Source organism: Triticum dicoccoides, chromosome 4B, assembly GCF_002162155.2.
Source record: "Triticum dicoccoides isolate Atlit2015 ecotype Zavitan chromosome 4B, WEW_v2.0, whole genome shotgun sequence".
Taxonomy (NCBI): domain Eukaryota; kingdom Viridiplantae; phylum Streptophyta; class Magnoliopsida; order Poales; family Poaceae; genus Triticum; species Triticum dicoccoides.
The window spans coordinates 36,350,778-36,359,921 of record NC_041387.1 but is presented as its reverse complement, the minus strand read 5'-3'; the positions used below and the strand labels follow the sequence as shown (position 1 = coordinate 36,359,921).

The following is a 9,144-nucleotide window of genomic DNA, read 5'->3' as shown; positions in this document are numbered from 1 at the left end:
ATGTCTAGTAAGACAAATATTTTGAAACGGAGGGAGTACGTAAAGAAGATAGAGCCAATGGCGAGGAAATGCGCCCCACGTACACAGTTTTCACCGAGCATGTGATGTGATGAGGCCTTGCTAATTTGCGTGCGGAGCGTACAGCAGCAAAGTCTGCCTGGAAACTACGCGTGTCTCCCCAGGCCGGTCGTATCCGGCATGACAAACATGCATGGTTCTGTACTCTCCATACTACTCGTAACACGTGGACCTTTTTGCGAGGAGTATACTACTGCTACACTCTACAGTAGTATAGGAGTATCAAGGATTCGCTGAGCTGTAAAAGTGATGCATCTCCTACTAGCTTGCAAAGACCTTCCTCCGTTCTTAAATATAAGTTCTTTTAGAGATTTTCAATAAAAACTAGATACGGATGTATATAGATATACTTTAGAGTATAGATTCACTTATTTTGCTCCGTATGTAGTCTGTATTAAAATCTTAAAAAAACATATATTTAGGAACTGAGGGTGTAGAGTATATACAATGGGCTCTGGGCTGGTGGTCGGGGACTCCGGGGCATTGCACAGGAGCACACAAGTTTCTTCAGGTTCACACTGCAAGCATGGACGCATGCACGCATGCAGAGTTAATTATATAATCAAATGGTAGGTAAACTGAGGTCGCATGTCGCGCACGCCCATGTTTGACTATGTGCACCCGTACGACACCACAAAGTATACGAGTATATAGTACTGTTAGATGTCACAGCTAACGGAGCAGCGAGTAGTGAGCTTCGGTACTGGTGGGAGTATTAGTCAGCACTAGGGAGCTTTCTCATAAGCAGCCAAGTGCTAGCTGATAAAATACACGGCGAGCAGGTATATCTCGGAAACCGGTGTAGCTTGTGCCCGGCTGGAGCAGAGACCGATCGAGAAATTATATCTACTAGATCGGAATCGCGCTTTGGCGCGAGGGTGCCGGTCACAACATTTTGACAAAAGCATATAACAATTTGTCAATAGAAGCCCAGGTTTAGCATGCGCAGACAATCAATTGTGTTAGAAGCAAAACATCATAGGATTTATGATGAACATCAAGTTATAAGACAGAATCAAGCTCGGCGCTTTCATACGACCAGAGAGGGGACACGACGCATAGCATGTACATATAAAACACAGGACCATACATAACTTTTTACGATAGAGAAACGGGAATAGAAATCTAAAGTCATGCCTTGTTCAGAGAAAAGTGGAGATACGAACATACCACCAGGTGGTACCTTACACTACAAAGACAACAACGGGAATCTAAAGGCTACACATTTCTTGTTGAGAAGAACATCAAAAGGGCAAAGATACTGGCTTGGGCGATACAAAACAAAAGGTCGACGCTTCAGTAACTACACAAACATGTTGGGTACGATGTACTGACTGAAGCTCACCAGAAACTATCTCTCGTGGTCTCCAGGCGCTGCCTGACTTCATGCCGATATAGCATAGTCTCTCTGCTAATTTTTCTATGCATGCAAATGTTGTTTCCATAACTCCTTTGGTACCGTCTTGCCCTCAGGTGCCCAGCAGTTGTTGCATTTTGTACTATTTGGGTAGAATATGAGCTCATATGTAGTAGCATCCTTCGTGTAGCTTCTTGATTGTCTCATTTGCTGCACCCAGCCATGTTACCAGGTGCTTGACTTGATTCTCCAGCCTTTTGACGTGGGTGTAATGATAGTCTCTCATTTCTTTGCCATATGTACTTTCCATAAATCTAATGGCTTCGATAGCAACACTGTCTTCTGCCTCTTCATAACTATTTGAAATCACACCAGATATCGAGGTTGGAACAAGCAAACCATCAAACAATTGTAATAATGAATTAAAAGTAACTGTCACACGAGACTTGCTGCCTGGACATGTCTTGTGATGATAAAGTGCAGGGGGCAACTTCACAGCTTGCAGCATATGAGCAAAAATATGGGCATAGGGAATCACTATTAGATAGGAAAAACATATAAAGGTCTGATGTCCAATCATAACACACCTTGATTATTATTTTTTAGAATTCTTTGATACACACTAAGCTCTTGACCAAAATATTTGAGCATGCACATCTGGCATTATGGTCTGACCCCAATGATGCCAAGTTGGTAACTAAAGGAAGCCATAGCCCAGCTGCCAGGCAATGAATCAAAAGACCAACAACTAATGGCTTTATCAGACACAGACTAAGAAACACATGTTGAAACTGGTGATGGCTCACCACGCTTTGTCTTCCTCATCGATGCCTCCCTCTTCTTGTTGAGCGCCGAAGAGGAGGAAGGGCGGAGCACTGGCCATGGCCTTCTGGTGGTATCAAGCACTATCTACATCCAGCAGCTATCTACATCACTTTATGGTAGGTAATGCACAAACGACAACTAAGGTTTGAAGAAATGAATGACTACTCATGTTGGTTCGCCACCGATCCATGTTCCAGAACTTACCAAAAAATTAGACAGAACAACTACATATGAATTATCCCGACCAGGAAGCCATGTACATTCGTAATATATGACAGATTTTGAGCTTTAAAATATCAAATGAAGAAGAAAGAGCATTTCAAGAAACATACATCTTGTTAATCTACTACCGAGCAATCAAGTCAGAAACAAAAGTACAACTTCAGCGGTATATGAGATAGATCAAAAGAGGTAAAATTTGAGGGTGTGCACAGAAAATCACTACTCTGACCCATCTTGCCATCACAGAAGTATTTCTTCTTTTCTTATCATAAAATAAATAAATGAAACATCACATGAATCTAGCGAGATGAGAATTTCTCCAATTTTATTTAAGTATAAATTAGAAGAGAAACCTTTCAAACATGTAATGTAAAAGCTAATTATGCATTTCAAAACTAAACTGAGCTCAAAGCTAGACATTTATAGCTTTTACTGTAACTCACGATTGACTGAGCAGGCGACAAGACTTGAACTGTTCCTTTGGTGTATGAGCACGCACTAATTAGCGTATTTTGATAACAAATGGAGCCTACAATGATCACCACTGGGTAAGATTTGAACAATTCCATTGGTGTCTGAGCATCAGACCATATAAAATTTGATGCCAGACTAAATTTCCTCAGTATGATGAATCATTCGCGGTACCTGCATGAATCATAAACAATAGGAATTATAAAAAGTGGAGCTACACCCAAACTGGATTATATAATTTGACATATGAAAGTATCAGACAAAGGACGAGTGTCTTCGGATAATTCCAATTTTTTACCATCAGCACTTAATAAAAATAGCATAAAAGGATGAAGTTATCAGGGTACTTGGACTTTTTATAACATGTATATGAAACTAACCATGCTCGCCGGTGAGGGCATCCTAAATATTTTTGTAACAACACAAAGCACAGAAGAACCACATGGTGTCAATGATTAGAAAGTGAGTGGCATACCACAGTCCACAGGTAACCCGTATGATACTAAAAACATAGATGCACAAACTCTAGTTGACCAGATCAAAAAAAGTAGAGAAGAATCCATCAATGGTTCAGGACATACCCTGTTGACTGGTGTTGCCATGGATCGGAAAGCTCATGCGCCTGTCGCCGGTGTAGCGGGGAAGAGATCCCTACGTGCACTTGGATCCATTCACACCTCAGGAGACTACACGTCGCCATGCAGAGTGGGCGACAAACCTAACATAAATCCATATGCACAGATCAGATCAGTAAGATGGTATGGCGACAAAAACATGAGAATCAAAAGGAGCGTGACTCCCTTGAGGTCCCCGTCATCTCTGCAACCCAAGCTCAAAGGAGGCATTCGGTGTTCCTCAGCGCAAATTCCTAGGGTGGTGTGACTTCCACGAGAATGGAAATCATAACATAGCATCTAGACCGGGCTAGAAAACTAAACGGGCTGATGGTCATCATAATTTGAAGCTTCTTGATATCATGGGCTTGGCTGCAAGGGATAGAAAACGCTCAATGTTATAAAACACAAGCAATTATGCAGACAACAAAAAACATGTATCACTAATTTTAGAAGTACAAAAACATACAAGCGCCCCACAGAAGTCTCCCCTTCTAAATGCTTCAGACAACTTCCCCGTCTTTTATTTCTCATGAGAGAGAGCCTGCCATGCTGATGGTGTTCTTGAAATCAGTACAGTAACAGTAATCACGTGCATATATTTGAGCAGGAAAAAAATATATGAGCACATGCCATCCTTCTCATACAAAGTGCATCTACATTAAAAATACAAGAACATGCCTTTTTTCCAAACGACAAGTTTCAGTATAGTCTCCATTGATTTGGACATCCACTTAAACAAAGCTAACCAGTATATTAGAGTTTGAGAACAGCCGTGCACCACCTCATTGCAACATAAGTAATATATGTTGTTGCTGGCCATGACATGTGTCATGCACCATTTTGACAAAAAAAATGACAGAAAAAATATTTTGCATCTACTGTTAACTCGATTCGGTTTCAAAGGTAATGCTGGTTCATGCGAGGGGTACAACCTGCAATATTCTGGGCATGAAAAGAACATACAAAATTGGCCAATCGCATAAGAGGAAATACAAGAGATCTTTCTGTCCCAACTCATATTTGTGATTACCTCACTATGGCTGGATTCTTTTTCTGGGCAGTGAGCACAATAGCAGCACACATTCTTTTTTCGCTTTATCAGTTCATAAGAAGATAAACCATTTTTTGACCAAGGCAATGATGCTCAACGAACATTCACTTGGAAAAATGAACTAATGTAGTAATTTTCTTTATATTGACACCTGCTTAGTATCCAGGTTCGTTAAACTGGGAGTTGCTCGACTAAAACCAAACCACATCATATTTGTTTGGTTTTTTAGGGAGGGTCTTGTTCACTCTCTAAGCACCCTAAATAAATGGCACATGTATATAACAGTTTCTTTGATGTGTTAATTTTGAAACAAAATCAAAACTCAGAAGCTTCACTGAACCTGTTTTAGCCTAGTTAACATTAACTCGCTACGTTTGGATCACTGATTTTTCTCTCTGAATGCTCCGATGATTTGTTTTAGCATTTGTTTCTTTTTGTGAAGAACAATGAGTATACGTGCTAGTAATTAACTTGTAAAATTGTGTACTACATCGTCAACAATCTAATGATCCAACCTAACACTTACATCTAGAGGTACTCAATCTTTGGCTACAGGCAGCATTTATATATGATGGGATGCATAGTACATCAAATCTACTTGTGAGATGTGACAACTATCAACATCAATTTTTCTAGTTGTCATCCTAGACACTGAGGAACAAGCAAATCTTCTGAAATAGAGCAACTAAAATTGACCACTCTGACCCAGTAGCCGGCACCTAGATAAATTACAACCCTGAACTGCAAAACAACAAGAAAAGGTTCTCACCGTGATACTGGCAGCGCCACAGGAGGGTCTCGAGCAGCTTGAGGCAGACCAGGTCCTCGTCCACGGTGAGGGCCTTACTACGAAGATTGAAAGTATATTTGTTACAGGTTAATCGGCGACGTTGAACTTTCCAGCTTTCAAAAATCTGAATACAACATATACGGATATACCCGAATGAAGAATCACCAACTGGTATTTGACAGCTGAAAACACCGATACAAGGCGAAGTTTCATACATTCTAACCTAAGCATCATATGGTAATCATCATGCCTTTCAGGCAATAGGTTCCTGGAAAATAAGACCTCATGGAAAGAGCTGACCGCCGACTCTTATGTGTTCTTGTGTGAAATGAGCAGAAAGACGCTCCATCGTGTTCTTCTGTGAAATGAGAAACTTGCATCAAAATTAAAAAGAAAGGATATCATAGTAGAGGTCTTGTACCAAATGACTTCCAGAAAGGGAAGCAATGTATGGAAATACAGAAAGTATGGCAAGAGATTAGTTATGTCGTCAGACAGCAAAACAATTGTCTATGGTTTTGCTAATGCTAATACGTCTTGTTAGAAATCAAAGAAGGAAGTTCTATGTGAAATCAAATGTTCCAAAACTTTGCAATGGTAACAAACACCAAATACTAAAAAAAACTGGGATCTAGTGTGTCTAAGCAAGCAGTTTTTTGTTCTCTCTTTTATACATAGTAATCAATCATGACACGATCCAGGTAAGAATTAGAGTAGAGCATGTTTTATTTCACAGATAATTTAATTAGCAGGCTTCTAACCCATCATAGGATTCACCTATAGATAGTCACTTTTGGGCTCAAAGAACAATGCATTAGCCTATTCCATTTACTTTTGACGTACCCTCTCATACCAACACAACATTGCAGCAAGTAAATAACTAAGGGAAAACATGCAAAACCAATCAGCCCTTGTAGCTTGCATTTGATTGGTCCACTAAAAATGAAAGCATCCATTAAAAAGGAAAAAGGTTAACGAAAGTGCTCCTAACAGAAATATACAAAAATAAAAGACGAATATCCTTTTTATCCGACATCAAACAGATTTTCTCATTGAGCTTGAGTATACATCAAGTAGAGTGCCCCCAAAGGGGGGAGAACATGTTTGTCCAACAGAAAATTCATTGGTCCAGCCACCATCATTGTGCTTTTTTAGACGATGGGAACACAAAAAATAATCCGTTCGATACAAATTGCACATGGTGTCATGGATTAAGTATGAAAATGAAGATACTATTCCATATAAAACAAATGACAGCTTATGAAACAATGGACTCCTAAGCTAAAAGAAAAAGTGCAAGAAAAGGGAATTATGGCATCTTTTCGTTACCAGCAGGATATGTTTCTGAGCTCCTCCATGGCCTGAACTCATAATGCTCGAAATGATTTCTCAACACTACAAGAAAGCAAGCATATAGATAAAGCTGCAGCTCATAGTGAGGTCTCGTCATCATTGTTCCGGAACTATAACAGAATATAATAGTATTTCCTACAGAGACTCGAAGTGATAATAAGGTAATAACATCATGCAAGTTTCATGGGCTAAAATTGCGTATTTCCTACAGAGACTGGAAATACAGAGCTTAAGATGGTATCATAATTTCTCATTATCTTAAAATAGCATGTATTGGTTCATGTAGTTGAATAAATAGATCATCCATACAACAACAACATCTAGTACGGTGGCTGACAACAATATGGCATTGCATATATGTTTTTATAAATGATATATATTCAGGTAAAACCTGCAATGAGATAGCCTTTTTCATGAACCTACGATTTCCATAAAGAACATATAGTTAAGAATGCAGGGTGGCACAACAGAAGGAAATGAAGAACCTCTAATATAATGATGATGGCAGCCACAACCAACAATGTGAGTAAGATGGATAACAAACTTAATGAATGGGGCAGCGGCCTATGCAGCCAATGCAAAACCTGTGTCGAAGTTGGGTTCGTATATATCCTCCTAATCTTAAGCACATAAAGATGTGAATTGAACAATGGCTGACAGATCACTCAAAGTTCAAGTGCATTGTTCAGCATCAGCTCTCAATAATCTATTGAAGGAAATGAAGAACCTCTAATATAATGATGATGGCAGCCACAACCAACAATGTGAGTAAGATGGATAGCAAACTTAATGAATGGGGCAGTGGCCTATGCAGCCAATGCAAAACCTGTGTCGAAGTTGGGTTCGTATATATCCTCCTAATCCTAAGCACATAAAGATGTGAATTGAACAATGGCTGACAGATCACTCAAAGTTCAAGTGCATTGTTCAGCATCAGCTCTCAATAATCTATGCTTAATCCTGTACTAATTATATACCTTGTGGATTACATACTTGAGGCTACACCAAATCCATAAATGAAACAAGAGTGCATAAAAAAAGAGCATATATAAGTGAAGAAGAATATAACCTTGAAACTATAATTGAGGTAAATTTGAGCAGTTCCATTAAGCTTCGTAGGCAAAGTATACATCCATGCATAATTAGCACTCCCACTTCCGATACATAATCAGGAGCAAGGCCAAGGATTGATGCCCAAATCCCTCTATCGAAAAAGGATGATCTGCGCTAGCTCCATGAATAAATGATTACTCGTCCATGCCATCTGAACCTGTCACAGACCAACGATATGGAAGATAAAACAATTAGCTTTAGGAAAATGGATTATTACATGGGTGAAATTAATTACTAACAACTACAAACATGTTATATTTATTATCATGTCCAAGGTAAGTAATTTAGCGAGCCAGTGCCAAACCTTTCCCTTCCCTTGTCACCACTGATAAGGACAAATCAGGCAGCAGACAAAATAAAAAAGGTAATAAAAACATAGGAATCTAGGCAGACCACAACAATCTCCTACACAACAACAACAATATCCAAGCACCTAATGCATCCAAGCAAGACAAATTAAGAAAGGCAACAAAAATCTACCCCCGGATATAGGTATGAGGCCTAGTCTCCTGCAAAGCAACAACAAATACCAGGGATCCAAACAGAACCAAGTACCTAATCCATCCAAACGAATCCGATCAGATCTAGGATCGAGCAGCAAATGCATCCAAGAAAAAGATGCGGGGCAGTCAACACATCCGAAAAGCTACTGGAGCTGCACATAACAACTAATAGCTCTGCTAGACAGGAAGGAAAAGGAAGAGCTCACAACCTAGGAACCTTGCAACCTCTCGACATGGCAGCAGACAGCAGGCTGGCCGAAGCTTCAACAAACAGAACAAACAACAACTACAGAGGACCTGCAATGATAAATCCGACACAAAATCAATGTAAACACGAAAACCTAGAACTGAAAGAGAAGATAGACCGGCATCTCCAGGCAAGAGAATGGATCACCTGGGCGTCGTCGGAGTGGATGTGCTTGGAGAACCGACGTCGACGGCGGTCGTGTCGCGCCAGGGAGCACCGACGCCGGCGGCGGCCTTGTCCTGCTGCGCCTCCTTGGCGCTGAAGGGCGCTCCAGCAGCATGCGTGAAGCAGGGGCTCGAGGCGTGGTATTGGGGGCCGCTGTCGCCCTGGGCCTTCTCTCCGCCGAAGGGCGCTCTGGCAGCGTCGACGGATCAGGGGTTGGAAGCGCGGGATCTGAAGCCGGCGTGGCGCAGAGGAGAGGAAGAGGAGAACGCACACGGAGGAAGTCGAGGAGGACGAGCAGCGGCGGCGTGAGGAGTTTGAGGGCAGCGAGCTGGGCGGCGCCACGGATTGGGTT

At 40.9% G+C, this 9,144-nt stretch overlaps 1 long non-coding RNA gene across 9 annotated transcripts; it reads right to left on the bottom strand.

The window, feature by feature from the left end:
* Positions 1–1,125: 1,125 nt before the first annotated feature.
* LOC119294835 lies at positions 1,126–9,138 on the bottom strand. Of its 9 annotated transcripts, none has more exons than XR_005143563.1 (11): positions 8,775–9,138; positions 8,590–8,677; positions 7,834–8,034; positions 6,741–6,806; positions 5,561–5,769; positions 5,391–5,467; positions 4,037–4,119; positions 3,535–3,939; positions 2,926–3,127; positions 2,242–2,361; positions 1,126–1,791 (listed from the first exon to the last, which is right to left on the bottom strand). It is a non-coding gene; the product is annotated as an uncharacterized LOC119294835 (long non-coding RNA). The 9 variants fall into 9 exon arrangements; XR_005143561.1 differs by having other exon boundaries at positions 2,242–2,344; XR_005143562.1 differs by having other exon boundaries at positions 2,242–2,340.
* Positions 9,139–9,144: the final 6 nt, after the last annotated feature.